Genomic DNA, 17,499 nt, shown 5'->3' on the forward strand with positions numbered 1-17,499 from the left:
GGAAAGGTAAGGGGAGGGGAGGGGATGGAAGGGATCGAGCGACCAGGTGAGGCAGCGCCCAGATCCACAGGGCCATCGACACTTTGTCATCGACCTCATCCGCGACCGTCCTCGAGGTCGGCCATGGTGGTCCGGCCCGGCAACAGCCATGGAAGGAGAGGCCCCAATCCCTGGCCCTCCAAGTACGCGCCTGCTGCAGGCCATCTCCGGCGAGCTCATCCACAGATCTCCAACTATGGTGCGTGCGCATGATACCTAAACCCCTTGTCTTGTCGGTTTCTTCATCTCCCCTCCTTGTGATTCCTTGGTTTGTTTTATGCGCAGTTGCTCCGATCTGGAAGAGGTCGTGGAGCTTTTGTTGTTGCTGCTGCAGGTGGACGAGGCACCACCCCCTCTTTCTACTTCTGGACACAACCTGATGGTGATTGCTAATTTCAGTGTTAAAAAATTCAGTTCAATTCAGTCATGTTCTTTTTCTTTTGTGGGGAAATTCAGTCACATTCAATGTTCAACTTTTAGAGTTAACAAACTGTTGTTATGACCACTGTGGTTTAGATGTTCAGAAATTCAGACAAGTGGTATGATGAAATGAGCCACCTTTTAACCCCCTACTAAACCTACCGTGAACGTGTAGAGAGCCAATGCAGGGAGGTGTGGACATTTTACCATGTTCATAGGAAGAAATCAACATAAAATACACAGCTTGTAGATGATTCGTCAACCACCATCAAACACGACTTGTAACTTTCTGGACTAAACTGAACCGTGCAATTGACTCAAAATAAAACTGAACCGTGCAATTGACTCAAAAATAAATAGTAAATATACTTTGGTTGTGTCTGCAGAATTGCATTATGGAAAGATGTGTGTGAGGTTACCCCATCGCCACTGGTTCCAACTTTGTCCATCATGTCGCTCTGATGAGAAGACCTCGTCCATGTTTCATTAATAGGGCAGAGTGCTGCTGAAGTATCTATGTTGAACAATTATAACAGTACCAAGTAAGTTTGCTCCAATTGCATTTGATGCAGAAGGCACAACACCGCCATCATGCGTCAGGTTCAGTAGAAGGCACGACACCGCCACGCTCTCCTCCACTACAACGCCACGCACCCGGTAATTAAACATGCTTTCTCTTCATTCAAGTAGTAAGAGCATCTCCAGCCCCCCCCCCCCCCCCCCCCCCGCCCCCGAGTGCCACCCCCAGGCGCCTTTTCTTCTGCCGGTGAGCTAAAAATGGCAAAAAAAGGCCCAGCCATGCCCCCCAAGACCTCAAAAAGGTGCCGGCGAACCCAGGCCACACCCAACGCGCTGGGGGGCTGCTAGGGGCGCCGGCGGAAGCAACAGCCAATCATATTCCTCCATGTATCATTTTTTTCTGGTCCACTCATTCACTTTTTGCCTGGCGACTGTCCTGGGGGCACCAACGGCTGGGAAACCATCCTCGCGTTTCATTCGGCGAAGGTGTTTTGCCCCCCAGGACGTGCTATATTTGGCCCGGCGATTGTCCTAGGGGGCTCCAACGGCTGGAGATGCTCTAATTCATTGTATTTGCATGTTTCCAGCAGCCATGTATCAAACAAAGCTTCAACTTTGGGTTGTTGATTTAGCATCATCAATCATTAATTGTTCTGCTATATATGTTCTTAACCATGACAACCTGATTAGGCTCTTAGTTTATTATGGTCTTTGTTCTGGGTGGATCTCTGACTATTCTGGGTGGGCATGAATCTCTTCTTTGTTTCTTCATCTCCTCTTATCTGATTCCTGCGTTTGTTTTATGTGAAGGTTGCTCCGATGAGGACAAGCTGCTTCTGTAGGTGGACGGGCCCTCAAGGCTGCTCTGCCTATTCCTCCTGCTACCCCCACACGTGGTGAGCCCCACCCGTTCTCGAGCTACCCCTGCAAATCTGATGTGATGTGCACAAAATACTTGCAATTGTTCTCGACACAAGAGCATGTCATGTATTGTTCTATTTGAATGTGCAATTTCATTGCTTCTGTGCTGTTTGATGCTTGCTTCACAAGAGGGAAATCATGGATATAAACTGCGCTTCCTTTCAAGTTGAATAGTAATGATCACCATTTGGTTCCATTTTCTCCTCTGCATCCAGTGTTCACTCTCTCATAGATGTCCATATATACACAGTTCTGATCTCCTTTTTTCTGCGGCTCCATACAGCGAACACAAAGCCGTCGATGCATTGAGGGCTCAATGTCGTCTCCGCCGGCTGAGCGGCAAGCCGGGGTTGGGCCTGCACACCGTCTATCAGCACCCTCCCGCGTCTCCATTCACGGATCTGCAGGTCAACCCCTCTTCTCCTCCTATCCACGCATCTTCTTTTCCAGAGCTAGGTGTATGGTTGCATGGCAATTTGTGTTTTGGGGCTCACCATGTTCTGCTTGCCCTGGTTGGCCAATGAGGCTTTCCTTTTCTGGTAAAGGCCAAATGTACTATTCTCTATGCTTTATATTTTTGTAGTTCCTTTGTTTCCATGCTTGTTTTTTGATGGGGTGTAAATATATGCTTTTTTGTTCCTTGTCTGGATTCAGGTAGGGCCTAACATTATTGTTCCTTTGTGCGTGGAAATGTTGGTGGTTTTGTTCCTTTGTGTATGGAAGGGGACCTTGATTAGAATTTCTAACGTTTGAGTTGTAATTAGTGTTTTTGTTACACATGAAAACATATGGTTGTTTGTCCAATCACATATGAAAAAGAGAGGATTGTTTGTCCAACAATTTTCTTTCTCTGTGATAGTTTTACTAGAAATAAAGCATAGTCACTATTACATCCTATTTTATATCTTGTTGTGTCGTGATATCTGTATAGACTCTGTCTACGTCCTTTTGACATTCCAAGTTTTGTTTTTCTATGGCTCAATTAGTTACCCCGTATCAAGAGAAATTTAACTGGTATTTGCGGTAGAGTTAGCTGAATTCATGAAGCAATGATTTAGTTATTATTAAAGCTGAAACACAACATGTTTTGACAAATGCGTTCTAAGTAAAGCCTCCAACTAACATAACCAAAAACATATTCTTTAGGTTTATCATCTATTGAAGTATTATGTAGAATTTAAAATCATACGAGGCAAAGCAAATGAGCTCTATGCACTTTCCATGTAGCACAGAACAAAAATAATCATGTATATTTTGGATGCACCTAGATATACTCATCAGCAAGGCTGAGGTTATAGGGCACTCACCCACATTGTCGATATCTCCGTCACTATGATCACCCACATGATGGACAATTCCCTTCTTTCTTTTCTCTGTGGCTATTGACACTTAATGCTATTACTGTGTGCATATATGTACTGTGATCCATTCTCATTCTTCATATCTTGAGAAACTATCTCAAGATACTCGCGTTTGTGTTTTGGAGAAAGCCTATTCTATGATTAATATATCGAGTATGGATGGCGCGATATCACCTCTCTTTATGATGATGTTCTTACAGAATATAGGTTTTATGGTAACAAGTCTTAGCCAACACCTATACTGATGCTCAGACCAGATGATTATAGTCTCTCCTTGCTATTTTTCTTGAGGTGTGTACATCTATCTAGACAATTTAATTAAAATATATATTCCATACAAACCATCAATACATGTTAGTTGACTTTGAAACTAATCAGTAAAAAGGTTGTCCCTTTCGCATTTTATGGACATAAAGATTTGGTGTTGACTGTCGATCTTTAGTTAACACATGACCTTACAACCGTAGGGAGTGGGAAAAAACTTATATGTTTGGCACATTTGAAGAACATATCATAGTAACAAAGTTTTGGTAAACAATGTCCTAGATCTCAACCATATAAAAATACTAAATATATGTTTATTTGTATATGGATTAATTATACAGACTTATAAAACCTTGTGCAGGGCACATAAAAGAAATTTGAAATAACTATTATTTCAATATTTGCTTTTTCAGTTGAGCATAATAGTTTATAGCCTGATAGGCTTGAACATAATTGTCTACATGTACTGCTCAGTAGGCGACATCCTTTGGGAAATTATGGTGGAGAAAAAAAAGTTCGATCTATGGTGGAGAAAAAAAGTTCGATCTAGTAGACAAAATTTTCTCGTACAAATCTAAACCAGCACTATTTGTAGGATGATGCAACCAAAAATTCAACTACGCAAGTACTAGATGCAAAAATTGCTAAAGGCTAAAAAGATAGGTGCAAAGGATGAGCTAATCTTTCTTTCTTTTTTGGCTTTTTTTGGGTTATAGGACATGAAAAATAAACTAATCTAACAAAACTGTAAATCTCTCACCGATGAAACTGAAAACTGATACCACTTATGTGACGCGGCCCGATGTTTCGATGAGAGTGAGGATAACTATCAATTTGGTGGATTCTGATCTTGACGATCCGACTGTACAATACCCGACGATATGCCTCGACAATCGCTAAACCAATCTCCGATGGTTATTGACCTTGCCGTAGGCACGGTCAACCTGAACGACGAGGTTTGAGTTCCTGCAAGCAACTAAAGAACCGGCAAGAACAAAGGTGAATTGCAATCTGAAATTGCGAATGAAAAATTAAGCACATGAACTAGATCAAAAGTTGGGGTTCCACTTTGAATCTGACAAGGCGGTAGTCCTACACGTCTCATAGATGCGAAATTGTAGCATGGCTAAACAATACAATAAAACCCGCGTAAACCCTAGAATATGATGACTATTTATTAAAGGCCGGCGTGGAGAACGCTTCGTCTATTTTCTTGGAAGTCAAGACGGGCCTGCTAATTGGCCGGACCCACACGCGATCTGATTTGAAAATAAACTTCTCATATCAATCTGGTGGCAAACTGCCTCATCGGTACTATAGGCCCAGATGCGCAACACATAAGGCCATGCATGGGCGCAAAACCTATACGGCGCCCTCAGCGTCCGATACCGTGTTAACGGTACAGGGCGTAGAACGTCGTGAGACAGTTCGGTTCATATCCGGTGTGGGCGTTAAAGCATTGAGAGGACCTTTCACTAGTACGAGAGGACTGGGAAGGACGCACTTTTGGTGTATCAGTACACCCCCTTGTCACGATGGGCCGGCCCACATTCCTTTTTTTCTATATTAAAGACGCCAAAAAAACTGAATGTAAGCACCATGATTCAAACCGTCAATCGACTGGTTCAACACACACCACCTAACCAATAGGCCACCTGCTGTTGACGTGGTTAGTTATAGCTTTTCCTTCTTTTCTTCTTTGTACCTTCTTTTTTGTTTTTTTGTTGGAACGGTTTTGTTAGTTTTTATTATTTTCCATCTTAATTTTTTTCAATAATACAACATTTTTCGTTTCAATTTCGTGAACTTTTTTAAAATTTGATATTTTTTTTCAAAATTCAATGAACTTATTTTCAAATTCGATGAACTTTTTACAAATTGGATGAACTTTTTTCAAATTTGATGAACCTTTTTTCAAACTCGATATTTGTTTTCAAATTTGCCAACTTTTTTGAAAATTCATGTACAATTATGAATTCATGAATTTTTTGATTTTTTTTAATTTTGCAAATTTTCCCTTTTTAGTTTTTTTAAACAGCAATGGTTTTTTCGACAAGTGCTTGCAAGAGAAAAAAGGCTAGCAAAGGAGCGAGCAGCGACCGATTGAGCTAGCAGCAGCGGTCGAGCGAGCAGTCGAGCGATTAGCGATCGAGCGAGCAGCGATCGAGCGAGCCAGCAGCAGCGGCCAAGCGAGCAGTTGAGCGATTAGCGATCGAGCGAACAAATGCATGTTGATTCGATAATGCTCAAGTGTAAATCTTCTGTATTAAACTTCGCATCTTCACCCGAGGTTTGTGCATGTCTTCTTTAATCCTGCATATAAAATATTGTGTTGTATTTTTGTTTCGGATAACAAAATAATAATTCATATAATTTCTATTAGAATTCACCTGATAATTATCTTTACGCGCAATAATTGTGGTTATATCCGTACGGGTCATGTTTATATCAGGTCGTTACTCTTCTTCTTCTTGTCCGCAAGCCACTTCTTCACATGCTCATCCAAGAGGGTTTCGTCTGCCAACATGATCATCGCATCCACCACGTCCTGTGAGAGTTGCAACCTCTCCTTCTCAAGCTCTATGTAGCCAAATGTCTTGGCCTTCTCGAGTTCCCATTTGATCGCCACCCCTTGGTGGTCCACCATGTCCGAACCTCCTTGCGCCGCCGCCGCCTCCTTCTCTCGCTGCAGGCGTTGCCGCAACTTCCGGGCGGCGTCCTCCGCCTTGCAAGTCGGAGCCGACGAAGGGACGCCGACGGACAAGGCAGACTGCGTCTTCGTCGCGGTGGTGGATCGGGACCGGTGGTGAGGATTGGGAGCAAGGGTGGAGGACGACGAGGGTTCGGGCGCGGGAAAAGTTGGAGGGCGGCGGGAGGAGGAGAGAGGGTTTGGTGCATTTGGCGCAATTTTCGATGGGGTCGGGCTGACGGGTCCGACGTGGCGGGCGCGCCCGGGCGCCCCATATTTGGGCTAGATATGAGGGGTGCCGGTCAGCCCAGGCGTTCGAGGCCCGTTTAAGGAGCCCGTCTGGATTGAAAAATCGTGACCGGGTGGCCCACCCGGGTGTATGAGCCAGGCTTGAGGTGCCCGACTGTAGATGCTTTAATCATCTAGATCCGGCACTCAAAGGGTCCACCCTCCCCCACGGCTTGGGTTCGGGCGCCTCCCCAAAACTTCGTCGGGATCCGCCACAACCGGCAACGGCGATGCCAGAGGTGGCCGGATCCGGCACAGGTTGTTCTCTCCCCTCCTTCTTCGCCCACCCTCTCCTCCTTACCTCACGCCACTTGTCTTCCCTTTTTTGCAGGTCACCATGGCGCGGACGACGATGACGGCAGGAGGGGCACACACATCCGTGGAATGGGACGCCGCCATGGAGATGGAGATCCTTCTTCACACCACGCAGAGGCCCCATGGAGCCTCCCTCCTTCTTCGGTGACTTCTTCTCAGGCCCCACCACTACCTCTGCCCTCCCCCCTCCTCTACTTTGAGTTGCACCATGCTTTGTTTCAGATTCATCCACCCATGGGTGATACATGGCAAGTTAGGGGTTGCTGCAGTTTGAGGTTAATCCCTTGATTGGCTGCTGTTTAGGGTTGATTAGATTAGTTAGCTCAGTTGGCTGCTAGACTTTAGGAGTGCATACATGGGTATGACGTGCTCTGCACATTTAGGATTGAAGTATTGTGTTGCAGCACTCAGTGACGTTAATTTAGGGCATTTCAGTGTCAGTTCCACTATATTTCGGGGGACATTTAACAGTGCAATTTCATGGTTATTACAGTGTAATTTCAAGGTTCTTGCACTGTAAGTTCAGAGAATTACAATGTTAGTTTATGTGAATTCCCATGCATTTTACTGTGTAATTTAAGTGCAATGGAAATTATAGTGTAAATTCAGTGTAATTTACTATGTAAATTTACGGAAATTACACTGTAATTCGTGTGCAACTTTTAGTGTAATTTACACTGTAATTTCAACGGGTTTACAGTAGAGTAAGTTAAGTGTAATTACAATGTGCACTTTAGAGCAATCATACTATATATTTAGTGAATTTAAAGTATCACTCCATACCTTTCGGGTTTGTCTTTTTTCTCTACAAGTTACTGCTATACTGTTGATTGATTCTACCCTTGCGTAAGAAACTTTGATGAGCACATAATTTTCTACTATGTAATTTGAGCAGCTTGGTAACCGTAATTTTCAGTTTCCTTTGACCCTAGGCCCTTGTGCTTTAGAATTGCTATTTTTTGTCAGTGTACATGCTAGATCATGTGGTTTATGATACTTCTCTAGTCCTTATAAACAAAGTGACATGTTTGTGCTGTGGAATAGAAAGAATATTTCAGTGTCTCTCTTTAGGCCTTTTGTCGAATTGTTATGTGGTCCAGCGCAGCCTTACGAAACCGGGTTCTATGCAGTTCATGTACAGTGCAAAACTCACTATTGCAGGTCAGGCCTGTTGCATGTTTTGGGTCATTGACATGCAGGAAAGAAGGAAAAAGGACATAGAAGTATCATTTTGTTATTGGTCAAGAAATTTGAATAATGTCCAACTGATTTCAGTTGAATGACAAATAGACAATCCCTTGTTTAATCAATAGATATACACCATTAACTCAAATAGCAAAGAAATACTAGTCCACTTATAATTGATGATTGCGCATGATGCATCCATCCATTCTATCGGAGAGGCTGTGTTTTTTTTCTTCTTGTGCTAAGGTTGATAGCATCACATATCTTATGCTTTTGTTTCTCAAGTAGAGCCTTGAGATAGATGTGTCTGCAACCGTCCTCGAATGGTTGTGCAATAATAATGGTCCTAGATAATTACTAGTATGCACTGCTTATAAAACAACTTGCTACTCGTTTCACTTTGAGTATGTTGTTGCTGCTAAAGTAGCAACAACAACAGCCATGCTTTGGTTCCCCAAAATTCAGATGGCACTGGCATCTCTACATACACACACATATGAATATGCACCTCGGTTTGGTTCAGTTTGCATGTGTACCGTTGCTTTAACTTTGACTGAAACTATCTTGGTGGCACTTGCATCAATGTTGTGCTCTGCCCTTGTATATGTCCTTGGAGAAGATGACCATCGGACTGTAGGGGACGAACAACCTTGTCCTGCTCGAGGAGGAGGAGGATGGCCACCCCGAGCTCGAGGATGACACGGCAACAGGTAGCACTCACCTCCCTACCAAGGTGAAGGTCCGATCCGCCTGTTTAGATGGTCTGCTCTTGTCTTGTGATCTGAGGGGAGAAGAAAGCCATTGGCCTCAATTATATTTGCATGTGAGGGGAGCGATCCTTTTGGTAGGTGCAGAGTATAGATTAGATATTCCACAAAACTCACCACACGAGTATACTACCTATATCCACAAAATTCACCACACGAGCATACTACCTATGTCCAAATGTGGGTGTGATACTTTCGACATGAAACATGAATATCAGGTTGGGAGTTTGGAGTTTAATCAAATAACGCAGCAAGGCGATCATCGGTAGGGATGCACCTTTGAGGCGGCAAGGAGAGCTTCTCAAAGGCAGTACACATGGCTTATTACTGCTTGTATGTGAGTACGCAGATGTGGCGTCTATGGATAGAGGGTTAGGGGCGCAACACAAGCGGCAGTAGGGGATACACAACCTGATTTGATTTGGTCAATCACGGGAAATGGGAGAAGGCCTAGGGTGCAAAGTTTGGATCGGTGGGTTGGTAGCGTTAGGCATAATAGAGATCAAACCTTTTTCATAGGCGTATGTAGGTTATTTCCTTGAAGCATTTTATCAAAATGGTGTAGGTGGGTAATATCTCTCAACTTAAATGTGAAGGGGAGATATTATTTCCTTGTAGAGGCCGAGGAATACATGGCGTACCGCTACATATGCAACCATGATTTTTTGTGGATGGTTACGAGAGAACCTGAAAGATACCATGGACCGAAGCATGGGCACATGAAGTTCCAACACCGAAGGGTAAGGAGACGGGCCCGCGTCATTTACGTCGGGAATATGCGACCTTGATTCTTTGTGGATGGTGATGCCAAGACTATAGGATAAGGTGGATCCGGACACATGAGCAGATGAAGTGCCTGACACGAAGTAGGTTAAGGAGCTGGACCCAAGTCATCTACACCGCGGATTGGTCGAAGGTGTGCCGCGAATGATAGATGTACTTGAGGGGGGAGAAAGCCTGTGAACAGAACATACGGTTGCTCGATGATGACACATGTCTTGAGAGGATGGCGAGAACCCTAGATATGGTTAAGGCATGCCACGAGAACATCACCCCGGTCGCGAGATTCTCAGTGGTGTGCGGCAACCGAAGCCAAAAGGGCACCCCCGCAAGACCTTGAAACGCCAGAGCGGTGGGCGCACAAGCAATGGTGAGGAAAATCACATAAGGTACCAAGCAAGGCCATCCTGATCAGGGCTCCATTGCCAAGCTTATGTCCACCACTGCGATTCAAACAAACTTTCAACTGGCGTCTCTGTCTTCTCAAGATTTCCATGGTCCCATCAGGATGTATATATGTACTTTGTTTATTTTGAAAATTAATATATCACCAAAGAAATTGTAGTACTTGTCATTCTTTTAATTACTTAGTAGTTTGCATGATAGACTCAATCTTATATTTACTAATTAGAGGCACCAAATAAGCGACCACGTTAATCCTCAAAAACTAAGAATATTATCCATCCGATCTCCATATTAAGTATCTGTAGCCGTCCATTGGACAACTCAAGAGTCCTGGGTTACTATCCCACGTCATGCTCCATGTAATGTGAAAAAAAAATCATCTCCTTGGCCAAATCCATCCCACGTCATGCTCCATGTAATGTGAAAAAAATCATCTCCCTGGCCAAATTCTTCCTCCACCGATCTATCATGTGAGGCACCTGCGCATCATCCACAAATCCCTAGCGCAAATCCATCCCACGTCATGCTCCATGTAATGTGAAAAAAATCATCTCCCTGGCCAAATTCTTCCTCCCCCGATCTATCATGTGAGGCACTTGCGCATCATCCACAAATCCCTAGCGCTGCTCTTCCAGGTCGTCCTCCTCCTTCCTATCTTTTGCTGTCTTAATGCAAAACGATTCCGTGAGATCCTTGTGATCCTCTTCATCTTCACGTAGAAATCTGAACTGTCCCAACCACGCTGCAGATCTGTGGTCCGTCTTGGACAAAGAGAAGGCCCTTTCAATCTCCACAGATGCCATGCCCCAACCAAACCGCAACCCATGATAAACGATGTTGTTGAGAAGGAGGCGCTACCTAAGTCTGATCGGACATATGCCATTGTTGGGGAAGCTACAAGTCGAAGAACTATGGTAGACTGATTGCAGGTAATTAAGGAGCTAGCAATGATCCAGTAGGTTTTTGTTATTAGGAATTTTTATGTAGTGCGACTTGATCTCAAAGAACAAGTACACCATTAGAGTTCGTTTTGGAGGATTTTGATGATGTGCGCTTAGTTACAGACTTATCTAAATACGTATAACTAGGATGGACAATATTTGTAGGAGCCATACAATCCAATTAGGGGATTCAGTTTGTCAAAGATGTTTCCACATATCCCTAGCGCTGCTCTTCTAGGTTGCCCCCTGCTTCCTATCTACGGTCTTCAAGTAAAGCGATTTAATGAGTCTCTTGCTGCAGAAATTTCAACTGCCACAAGAAGGCTGCAGACCTGCGGTTCATCTTGGCTGAGGTGTCATACAATCCAGTTAAGGGATTCCATTCATTGAAGATGTGGCTGTACTTTCGCACAACAAACTCAAGCACATCTTCTTATGTTCTTAGAAACTGGATGAGTTGTTTTGGACTTTCTTTGGTCTACTCCTCTATGCTTCTTATTGGGAAAAACTACAGGTTTGATTTGGATCTGTACTTACAATTTTATGCTTCTGTAATTATCCTATAGGCCATGTCCATCATAGAAGCACAAACAATACTCTATTCTGGTGATTTTTATTTATCTATAGTGTCGTCTGCAAGCCTATTTATATGTTATTTGCAGACATGGAATGTTTATGCGTTCAAGAAGTCAAGAAGATGACACCTTAGCAGTATCTATTTGAAGAAAGACGGGAGATCTAAAAAGATGCTCAAGTTAACATCATGGTCCGTTCACCTCCTTAACACTGTTAAGAAGTAGCTCTATGTGGAAAATAAAAATGCCATGTTTTTTCATCTTCATGTCTTCTTATTTCTGTATATATTATGCAGCAAGTGCTAACTGTTACTGTTACTTCCATCTCTAACAAACCAAATCAGTGGTTGGTACTTTGTTTCTCAAGTAAAAAAAATAGGATTTGTGTCACGATCCAGGAGATAAATTTAGGAGGTTTCCACTGCCTCAGGCAATTTCATATGGTATAGGTCATTAGGCCAAGTAAAAAAAATCTACAAGAACATTGATTGAAAATAGATCGCCGCATTGAATCGAAAGAGAAGACAAACTAGCAGGTATGTAATATTTATTTTGCTTTTTGTTGTGTTGTTTTTGTTCTGACTACAGAACTTGAATTAGATACAAGTTTCAAACGAATAGTGCCCTTCTAAAATTTATGCTTCGTTATGTATGATGCAGGATTCAACCGACCCAGTTATATGGCGTTCTGAACATGGGTGTCCCCACTATATTGACTTCTTGATATGCTTCTATTATATTCTCTAAAAAAGACAAAAAACAAAAACCTTCCCCCAATCTAGCGGCGACGATCGAGTTCCAACCGGCCGATGGATAGCCAGGACATCTCCCTGTTGTCTAGATTGTGTGCCACAGTCAGTTTAATTTGCTTTGTCTCCAACACGAACTTCATGCAACCATCAACTGCAGTGCTGCCTGGGCTGATGGAGAACCATGGCATCAGTGTTGTGTGGATTGTGTGCCACGCCAACTAAAGTTTGCTTCATCTCTAACACGTAGCTGATGCAACCATGAACTGTAGGGTTGCCTGAGATCTGTACTCGGCTCCTTCTCAGGTATAAACGTACTTCTTTGGTGTTTTATGGTAAGTGCCTGCTCGCAGCTTTTCAATCAGATGGGTAAGAGTGTTTCTCCTTCTCAGGTACAAATGTAGTCCTTTGATGTTTGACGGTTTTGATCTTGGGGACCCCCATCCATTGGTCATCAATAACCTGTTGCCCCTGTCTCAAGGAGAAAAAGGCATGGTTGTGGCAATCATGGGCTGCAGTGAGGCATCTACACAATGAGAGAAAAAATTCTGATCAAACAGTACAACAGGAAGTTTGGGCGAAAATCAGCTCAAGTTCCAAGTATCTGCTCCTTTTCGTTTTAGCCATACTTTGCTCTACATGTGCAACTTTTGTGGGCTGCACGGTGTGTCACTTTGTGTGAGAAACAACCTGACATGATTTAGTACATTCTCCCGCCCTATTAACAAGAGTGCTTAGTTAATAGTTTGCAAGACAATTGTTTCTTTAATCATTTGTTAGTTGTAGCCAACAAATAATGACTTACCAGAAAAATAAGATTACGCAAGATTATAATTCGCTACTCAGGATTTGAAATCCTTTATAATTTCAACCACGCCCACTTTAGGCATTAATGATGTTAGAGAAGAATGAGTATCACATATTAGGTACCACAACAGAAATGAGTATCACATATTAGGTATCTCATGAGGTACATTTTTTTAATCTAAATTTGTTTAAGTATTGAAATAGTGCAAATCTACTACAATGTGAAGATGTCAGCATATCAGAACTTCGCAATCAAGAAAATAAATCATGTTATGGGAGCATCTGCTTCTCGCATTAGTTTTTCTGTTGTTAATTTCTGTAATTTTCCAATACTTTGCTGCTAAGGGTTTTAGGAGCATGAATATTGCAATGATATTCCTTTCAGGTGTAGGAGGTAGTTGCGATGTGCAGAATACGTGGTGGGTGAGATTGATCAATCATGCATGTGTTAACTTATAAAAAACATAACTTAGAGAGCTAAATTTTGGTCGAAAACAGGATTCCGACGGGGGTTTTAGAGACATTTCGTTCGTGGTACTTCATTCTGCTTTTAGGTCGATGAAAGCGTGCACCTAACTTTTAGTATATTCTAATAATTTTGGACCTAATAATCATAACAAATGTGCAGTAGCATGATAATGATTTGACTTATCCAAGTCCTTCAAGTTGAAGAGAAGTATATACATTCCTCATATGTAATAACCAATCATGATTCCATTTTTCCTTCTGAGGTAATATATGTCTAACTAGGTTATTACATATATTCCCTAAATTTTATTCCTTCCATAATAATCAATCTAACTAGGTTCTAATTCCCATGACCTCTAAATGTGATGCTCATTTTTCTCTACTGGGTATGTGGTTCCTTCTAAGCGTTTCTTCAAAATCCATATTATAATTCCAATTGTATCGTCTCATAGTGTCAATCATATTTCTATATATGGCGTATAATGATTAGTTGGGACATATTGAAGATTCCAGTCCAAGTTCTAATATATTTCGAACTCATAGTATAGTATAGAGTATTGTACATTCGTGTTTCGAAAATCACTAGACCGTGCGGGCGCACGGGTTGATGACTAGTTCATTTAACTAGGCAAGTAGTTACACTGCATTTCGTTCGTGCGGCTAATTAACCTTCTCATCTTTAGCATATGGGATCAATTGGACAAATATCTCCTTAACTCCCGACTCTTGGTGTCGATGTGCATGTCACACATGTGATGCATGAAACATGCTCACCGCACTTCACTCGCTCACAAGTATTGTCAAGCTTCTATGTATCATAGGACGAGATAGGACAGCATGGGGCTGTCCACATGAGGCACATGCACAGTCTACGGCTTAGGGTTGGTGGATCCGCGCCAAACTAGTTGCCGGCATTAAGGGTAGATATCGTGTGCTCTCCTTCCATCTCTACGTACGCATGAGGGCCTATAGCATGCATGCAATGCAATGCAATACACTCCCTCCATTCCTAAATATAAGTTTTTTTTAAAGATTTCACTATAGACTACATACGGATGCATATATACATATTTTAGAGTGTAGATTCACTCATTTTGCTTCGTATGTAGTCTCTTATTGCAATCTCTAAAAAGACTTACATTTCGGAACGGAGGGAGTATTTATTCCTTCTTTTCCCTGTGTACAGTACACTACAAACCAGTGGATATGCGTGCATACGTACCCATTCACGTCAGTAGAATAACATGGTTCTTCTGTACAGCTACTAGTATTAACTACGTACTGGATCCAGCAGGCTGGCCAACTATAAATAGTGCACGCACGAAGGCGTCCAAGTCCATCCATATGCAAAACAGCAAAACAAACACAACACGCCTTCTTACACCTTCCTAGCAACATGGCCTCCACTTGCTCCTTCGTCTTGGTGCTAGGCATCATGTGCTTCGGGCTGCTGGCCCTGCCGGCCTCATCCGTTGGGGCCACTGCTGCAGGCGCCGCCGGTGCCACTACTGCCGGTGCCGCCGGTGCCTCCATGCAGCTTCGAGAGGATCTTCGCCTGATGGAGATCGCAGGCTGCTCCGACATACGTCAGGCATGCCTCGTCGACACCTTCCAGGCGTGCTTTGATTTCCGCCCCGCGAGGTTGGCTGCCTGCTTCATCAAGTACATAGTCAAAGAGAAGTGCATCGGCATGTAGGGGATCAACCTCCCCGGCTATGTCGCCAGCAATGATCCATTACTTAACTATTGTCCATCTGCACCAAGGTGCATGCATATGTATGCCGTGCCATCTACTCCACTATGTCTTCTACTGTGTTGTGCTCTGTACGCTCGTAACGCCCTTTGTTATATGGTGGTTCACTAATGAATAAAAGATGACCATACATATATATCTTCTATCTTTCGTTCTATCTACTGACTGGATATGCACCTTTTGAGTGTTCACATTAATCCACATCATTAAGATTAATTTAGCCATTAGGTTTATAATTTAATGGTCAAGATCTATTAGAAGACCCTTCAATATTTTTAATACTAAATAAAAACATCACGTAGGTAAAATTCTACTCCCTCCGTTCCTAAATATAAGTCTTTTTAGATTTTCCAATATAGACTACATACGGAGCAAAATGAGTGAATCTACACTCCAAACTTCGTCTATATACATCCGTATGTAGTCTATTGTGAAATCTCTAAAAGGACATATTTAGGAACGGAGGAAGTACGTGCTTTCTCCTTTTCGTGTGAAAAAAATGACACGTACATGTCAAGTCCTCAAGCCCCACGTTCAAAAGGAGTCGACGTCCAATTTCAAAGAAAAAAGGGTCTCCCTTCCGTGATGGAAAAATGACACGTACAATGAAAGTCCTCAGGCCCCACAAGTTCCAAAAGGAGTCCACGTACATGTTAGAAAAAAGAGTTCACATCTCAGTTCCCAGCAAAAGAAAGGACGTGCATGTTGGCTTGAAAAACAAAAAGGACACGTACAAGTAAATATTCCTACGTTCTTTGTAGGAAAGTAAATACTCCTACGTTACATAAAAAGAGAGACAGAGTCAAAGCTGTAAGGACTTGGTAAAGAAAACTGTGAGATGTAGGCCCCATATACTCCTGCGTGACCCGAATTTCCCGAGCGAAGTTGGAAGCAGCGCAGCGTGCGTCCGTACATCATGGGCATCTTGCGAGTGATCTATGCACTATCCCCTTTGGTTTTTTTTTGCAGGAATAATACTTGTATTACTCATTCACCAAGTCCTTACAATCATCAAGGACCAACTTCAAAACATCCTCCGGGCCTGAACCGACCTAAGTCATAGTACGACCTTCTACTCTAGCAAAACTAGCTAGTCTATCACTCGCTCATGAGTAATACAAGTCTGCCTAAGACTCAACAAGAATTTAATTTCACTAACCAAAGAAGCATAAACTGAGCGATCCACCTCGCCGCATGAAATAATAGCCATGGTTGTAGTCGAGTCCATCTCAATGGCAATTGGAAGATTGGAGCGTTGAATTGCGAAAGATAAGCCTTCCATACATGCACATAACTCCGCCCCCAGAGCGTCTCTACACGAGAACAAGGCCCTGCATGATGAGAATATTATGGCTCCTGAGTTATCTCGCAAGATCATTCCAGCACCCGCACCACCAGCGAACGAGTAAGACCCATCCATGTTAAGCTTCACCCAGCCAAGCTGGGGCGGCCTCCAAGGTGTATCGCCATTCACGGGGTGCTCAACAGCGGACCTAGACTTTAGATCATAGGATATGCTGCACTTCCCCTTTGCTGGATCAAAGCGTGAGTTCAGTTTGATGCCAATTAGAGCATCCAAGTAATTCTGAAGAAACCTTGTTGATACTTCCATGGGAGGAGCAGGTCTATGATGTACTATCTCATTCCGAATGAACCAGCTTCTCCAAAAAATTAACAATAGCATACTTCTCTGAATTCGTTCAAAGGGGCAAGTACGTGAAGTAGCCATTCCTTACCAACAGGCAACAGGGAATCAAGGAATGGTAAAATCCAAATCTCGGCCATGGCTAGATAAAGATCACGTCCGTATTGGCATCTCACAAACGGGTGGAAATTGTCCTCCTCTTCCATACCACAAACTGGACATCTACTTGAAAGCTCCAGTCCAATCTTGTGTTTATTCCTCCATGTCGGCAAAGAGTCAGTAGTCAATCTCCAAGCAAAATTGCGCACAGTGGGGGGTACATCACATCTCCATATATATTGCCAGCATTTTCTACTACCATCTGGCGATGTGCTAGACGCCTCTGCAGTATTTCTGTGAGCTACTTCAAAAGCCAGCATATATGCTGATTTGACCGTGAAGACGCCGAGCTTCCCCGGCCCCCATGCAATCACATCCTCACCTAATCTTGGAGACTAGATAGGAAGTGCCGCCTGCCGCACCCACCTGGTTTCATTTTAGCTAACCCGGCAGAAAAATTAAAGACAGTATGACGATGCAAAGGAAAACATATACTTCGCAAACTCTGA

The 17,499-nt window shown here is 43.0% G+C and overlaps 1 long non-coding RNA gene across 3 annotated transcripts; it reads left to right on the plus strand.

Annotated features, from left to right (window-relative positions):
• Positions 1–323: 323 nt before the first annotated feature.
• On the plus strand, positions 324–4,849 carry LOC147976831 (uncharacterized). Of its 3 annotated transcripts, XR_015601704.1 has the most exons (4): positions 324–373; positions 1,032–1,116; positions 1,789–1,874; positions 2,183–4,849. It is a non-coding gene; the product is annotated as an uncharacterized LOC147976831 (long non-coding RNA). The 3 variants fall into 3 exon arrangements; XR_015601702.1 differs by lacking the exon at positions 324–373 and having other exon boundaries at positions 497–1,116; XR_015601703.1 differs by lacking the exons at positions 324–373; positions 1,032–1,116 and adding an exon at positions 1,261–1,719.
• Positions 4,850–17,499: the final 12,650 nt, after the last annotated feature.

This window comes from Triticum urartu, chromosome 4A (assembly GCF_056163025.1).
Source record: "Triticum urartu cultivar PI428250 chromosome 4A, HENAU_Tu73, whole genome shotgun sequence".
Taxonomy (NCBI): Eukaryota; Viridiplantae; Streptophyta; class Magnoliopsida; order Poales; family Poaceae; genus Triticum; species Triticum urartu.